Source organism: Triticum dicoccoides, chromosome 2B, assembly GCF_002162155.2.
Source record: "Triticum dicoccoides isolate Atlit2015 ecotype Zavitan chromosome 2B, WEW_v2.0, whole genome shotgun sequence".
Taxonomy (NCBI): Eukaryota; Viridiplantae; Streptophyta; class Magnoliopsida; order Poales; family Poaceae; genus Triticum; species Triticum dicoccoides.
Window position 1 is genome coordinate 491,423,104 of NC_041383.1, and position 5,695 is coordinate 491,428,798.

Genomic DNA, 5,695 nt, shown 5'->3' on the forward strand with positions numbered 1-5,695 from the left:
ATTCCCATTTCTTGCATGGGACCTAGAAATTCACCCGAGGACACACATGTTATTTTTCAACCAACTTTGGTGCACTAGAGCATGTGCTTGTAGTTCAAAATTGACTTATGCTCATTAAATGACCAGAAACTCAATTAATGTATAAAAAGGCCAAACGAACCCGGACTAATCCCAAAATTTAACACGACACTCATATAGTTCTATGTTGCCTCTGTAAAGAAAATCAACGGGGGCAGCATATATCATTTTGCACACAAAGGTGACACGTTCCCTCTCAGAACCACGAGCCTTCTTGAGAGAAGCTCCGGTTTGCAAGAAGCTTATACCAAAAGTTGTTCCAATTCATCAAGTTTTTTACCACAACATGTTAGTGCCATGACATGACACCATGCCAAGTTTCATGATTTCCAGGCGAGTTTTGGATTTACAGGAATTTAAAAACCAAGTTTCTCAGTGTTCTCGGCCGAGTCATGACGCCCAGATGTTTGAATTTCATTACCATTTCTTGCATGGGACCTAGAAATTCACCCAAGGACACACATGCGATTTTTCAACCAACTTTGATGCACCGGAGCATGTGCTTGCAGTTCAAATTTGAATTATGCACATTAAATGTCCAGAAACTCAATTAATGTATAAAAAGGCCAAACGAACCTAGAATAATTCCAAAATTTATCAAAATGTAAACTTAGTTAATATCTTCTCTACGTGGGGCATTTGACAAATGTCTATTATATATGTTTTCTACCCTATTCAAATTTAGTAGATATGACAGCTTGATGCTCTCACATAATCTATTATTGACACTAGGGGATGTTGATTCCTATCAAGTACCATATCCTAAAGGTTAAAACAGGTACATAATCATCTTCTGTGTTTTGTGCAGTGCACTACCAACCCCTATACGACGATGCACACTAAACTGTTGATACGAGTTTTATGTAAACCAGTGGCTTAAATTTGATTTTCATATTGTTTGAAATTGTGTCTATAAAGATGTTTTTAAGAATATTGTTTGCTGATGTTGTCGGATGTGTGTATGAAAGATGTTTTTTTCCTCCCGTTGCGACGCACATGCATGTTTTGCTGTGTATAAAAAAGGCCAAACGAACCCGGAATAATTCCAAAATTTAACAGGGCACTCATATAGTTCTATGTTTCCTTTGTAAAGAAAATCAGGGGGAGGCAGCGTATATCATTTCGCAGACAAAGGTGACATGTTCCCTCTCGCAACCACAAGGCTTGTTGAGAGAATCTCCGGTTTGCAAGAAGCTTATACCAAAACTTGTCCCAATTCGGCCAAAAATTATACATATGAAAACAGGGTTTCGATTATCCCGAACATCTCGCTACCTAGACCAATGTACTGTGATTTGAATTCAACATAAAATGGATACTAATATTTGAATTGGAGATCGTATGGTACATGTAGTTCATAGTGAAATATGATTACTGCTATATGCATGTTTTCTGTTATCAAGATAATATTTAAATGATGGTATATCTTGAAACAATCGTATTCACATAAGGAAAATTGATTCAAATTTAGTCCTTATGGTAGATGACAATATATATGTTCATAGGGTTGAGTAAAATGTTCATATAAGATGGAAGATCAAAATGTAGCACTACATCCATTATAAACCGCAAGATCACCTAACGATATATTCGAATTCAACATAATGTGGATTCAACAATTGAAATTCGAGATCCTGGCATTTGTAATCATATAAAAAGGGACATGACTCTTTCTTGTGGTGGGAATTGATTTGCTTTTTGTTGTTGTTGAGGGAAGTGGGAATTGATTTGGTACTGTACAGGGTAATCTTGTTCTCCCGTTTTTTTACATTTTTCTTCTAGTTTTTTGATGGCATTTATAGCAATATAGTAAAAGGGGACATGACTCTCTTGTGTCTTTTATGAATTGTTTTTTTGTACATGTTAAGTTTGTTTTGCCGAACATGGAATCCGCGCCTTGTTATCCCGAAATTTTCAAGCTTGAGTATCTTTTGTCTCTTCTGCTGTGAAACTCCCGCCTCTTCAACCCATGTCGCGCCTTGTTATCCTGAAATTTCGACACACGCGAAAACTCCCTCCTCATCTGAAATCGGTCCTGCAGCCCAGACACGCGAAATCCCCCTTCTACCCCTCAGCCGGAAATGCCGCCTCAATGTCGCGTGGTCAAAACTGGTGGGGGTACGTTCGTAACTTACCCTACATTTTGGACAAGCACGTCCCTAAGCAATGGCTCACCCCTACCTTCCCCTTCGCCCCCATTCATACACCGAGGCCGCCAAAACCCGCGAAACCCCACGCTCCTCCGTCGGCCTCCCGACCGCCGCCCAGCCCGAGACTCTTCCTTGACGACGTCATCCACCACAAGAGCTGGCCATCCCTCATCCACTGCACCAGATGAGGATCCGTCGTTGATCTCGTTGTCTCGCCGGATCAGCCACCCCGTCCTCCACCTCTAAGGAGCTGCCCCAACGTTTGCCTTGTTTATCGCGCCACCTCCATCCCCACAACGCCGTCTTGACCTACCCCACCGGAACTGCAACAACCTCACCAATTCCTCCGATGAAACCGAGGCCTACTCGGCGCCACCAAAGAGGTTCTGCACTCACCGCTGCATTTGATCTTTTATTCGATCTCACGGGGCTGTCGGTGCTCGATACCGAGCAGCCATGGCGGGTGTCTTGACGGCACCGTCGTCGGCCACTTCATCCACGTCGTCTCTCCCCTGTGTCGTTGCTTCCTCGGTGGTGACTTTCACACCGGCACTAGCTGCTGCTGCTCCGGCTCTCGCTCGCGCTGCAGCTCTGTTCTTGCTATCGGTCGCACTATTGCACTACTCTTGCTTTCGTTCGTGCTGTTACTCTGCTCTGCTATTGCTGTCGGGCACGCTGCTTCTCTCTTGCTCTTGTTCGTGCTACTGCTCTGCTCTTGCTCTCGCTCTCATTGCTGTTGCTGCTACACGACCTCCGACAGCTACATGAGTTGTTGCTTTAGCACTAGCCCGTGGTGCTGCTGCACGAGTTGCTCTCTGCTAGTGCATTCCTGCTCGAGTGGCTGCTGATTTAGATCACTGCTTCTCTGCTACTAGTTCTCAAATGCCCTAAACTTCTATTGCAATGCTCTGCTACTAGTTCAATCAGTTTCGACAGTAAAATTTAGTTTCGACTGTAAAGTTCAGTTTCTTCAGTTGAGTTTAGAGTGAACAGTATTTATAGCATTTGTCGGAGCGGCCATGGCGCGGCTGATGCATTTTACATCTAGCCCTTTTTGTGATGTATTTTACATCATCTATTGCAGATGATATTAGAGTCCCACTTCATATTAACGTTTTCTGTCTTGTCCTGCTTCAGCCTCGCCATCATACACCTCACCGGAGCTGCTCCAATGACAGAACCGTCCATCACAGTGAAGAAATACCCTCAGCGCCATATCCAGAGGCCTCAGATCTTCTTTCCTGCCTCCGACAGTCACACCAACATCACCATCCTCCACGTCCAACCCAGTGATGCTGAGGTCGACAAGGCTATGCCAAAGAGGTTGTACACTCGTTGCATCACTTTGTTACTCTGCATTCATGTCGATCCCTCAGGGATCCTTTGGTTCAAAGCAGTTACAAATCTAGAAATAAATGAATCGTGGTCACAAAGTTAACATGGAGAAAACTAAATGCTCTTTTGAACCACAATTTTAATTGGTTTAGCAAGATAGCCATTATATGATACTATGTGGACCAAATCTAAGCTCACAAAATATTTCGAGGGCAGGCTTCAGCATGTTGAAGACTGCCTACTAGAATCACCACTGGTTCAAAGAAAAAGTGAAGGAAAACATAGGAATTGGAAACTTTACTATGGTACTACTATTCGTGCATTTGGTTAGAAGGAATGGAGCAAAGCAAAACTGGAGGATTTTTTTCCTTTGGTGTCTTTTTCAAAGAAAATACGTAGGAATTTTAATATCCACTTGGATGTCCTTTTCAAATTAATATGCATGAAGAACAGGACTAATTGCATTACTGGCATAATAAGATTCTTATTTTTTTCATTTTCATGTGGTTTGACTTTAATTTGACCATATTTCTCCATTCCTGTGTTCTTCCAATTCATGTGAACCAAACACCCAGGTTGACAGAAATCCTATGTTTGCAAATGCTCTGTTTTGCACGTGCATTCCTATCCTATTCCTATGTTTTTCCTGTCCCTGCGTTTATAGAATCCTCGAATTCTAGGGAGCCCTTACAGATTTACTTCATTTTCATATAGGTGTCAAAGAAAACTCTGTGTGTTATGTCCTGCTCCTGCCGTGCCGTCATCCACCCCACCTGAGGTGCACCATCGAGGGAAGCATTCACCGCAGCAGAGATTCCCCCTGCAGACTTTCTTTCGCCGCCTCAGTCATCTTCCCCGTTGCGGGCAGCCATGCCAACTGCATTACCATCATCGACTGAGAAGATGAACCTGGGGACTACACAGTTCTGGAAGAGAGATCGCACTCTTTCGTGTCTGCTTACGTTATACATCAGTTATTATTACCTGCTACTTTATCATCCTGTTCACCTCTTAGACTCTGAGTCAGGTCCAAACTAATGTTCAAACTTGAGTTTTAAAATGCCTGTGGGGCACATATCGAGGCAACAACGAATAATATCTGTCTACTATCTGGTTCATCCGGGGTCTTCTATGTGGTTCATGTTGGGTGGACAACAAACAGTAGATGATCCATCGTCTATCTTTTTAAACTGAAGCTATAATTTACCTGCTATCATTAGTTTTGGATCTATCCACTTGTTTTCTACCATCAGTCTTGATTTCTGCATGCACCCCTTAGGCCTTACATAATCTAACTATGTTTTTTATTATGCATGTCAGTTATTGTACACAATCGTACTGAACATGTAGAGAAAAAGAGAAGAACGTTGCATGGGAATATAATGTCATGCAGATGCCACTCCATGGTGGGCGAAGTGCCCCCCTCCTGCCATTCCAGATTTTATTCCAAAGGAAGATAACTGTTCAAAGGGGGATTCAGAGGGAGCCGACCCCTCCTATTTACCCCCTGAGGTGTTTGCTCTAACCTAGCATGCTGATGTTGGTAATATCATGCATATGGAACCTCGCATTGCTTACGTTATACATCTTATATGTCATCAGCTTAGTTTAGATTTGCTTTGTGTGAATGCCACCTGCTTGGTTTCTATATCATACTCCCACTGTTCCTAAATATTTGTCTTTTTAGAGATTTCAACAAGTGACTACACACGGATCAAAATGAGTGAATCTACACTCTAAAATATGTCCATATATATCTGTATGTGGTAGTCCATTTGAAATCTCTAAAAAGACAAATATTTAGGAACGGAGGGAGTATATGGGAATTATGCAATGCCATCTTCTTTAGCCAGGCATCATATACGTGAATCATGCAATGCCATCCTGTTTAGCGAGTCATCGTATATGTGAATTGTAACATGCCATATTTTTTTCATCATTTATTCCATTTGTCAACAATGTTTATACATTCATCTAATCTTCCTGTGCATCAGCCATTTGAGTCGGTCATGGGAAAATCTGGAGTGAAAAAAGGTCTTCTGAGCAGTCAGTGCTACCTGTCGATGCAAATTTCTTGCTGGTTACAGATAGCTCTTTAGAGGAGGATTCAGAGACAGATGACTAGTCATATC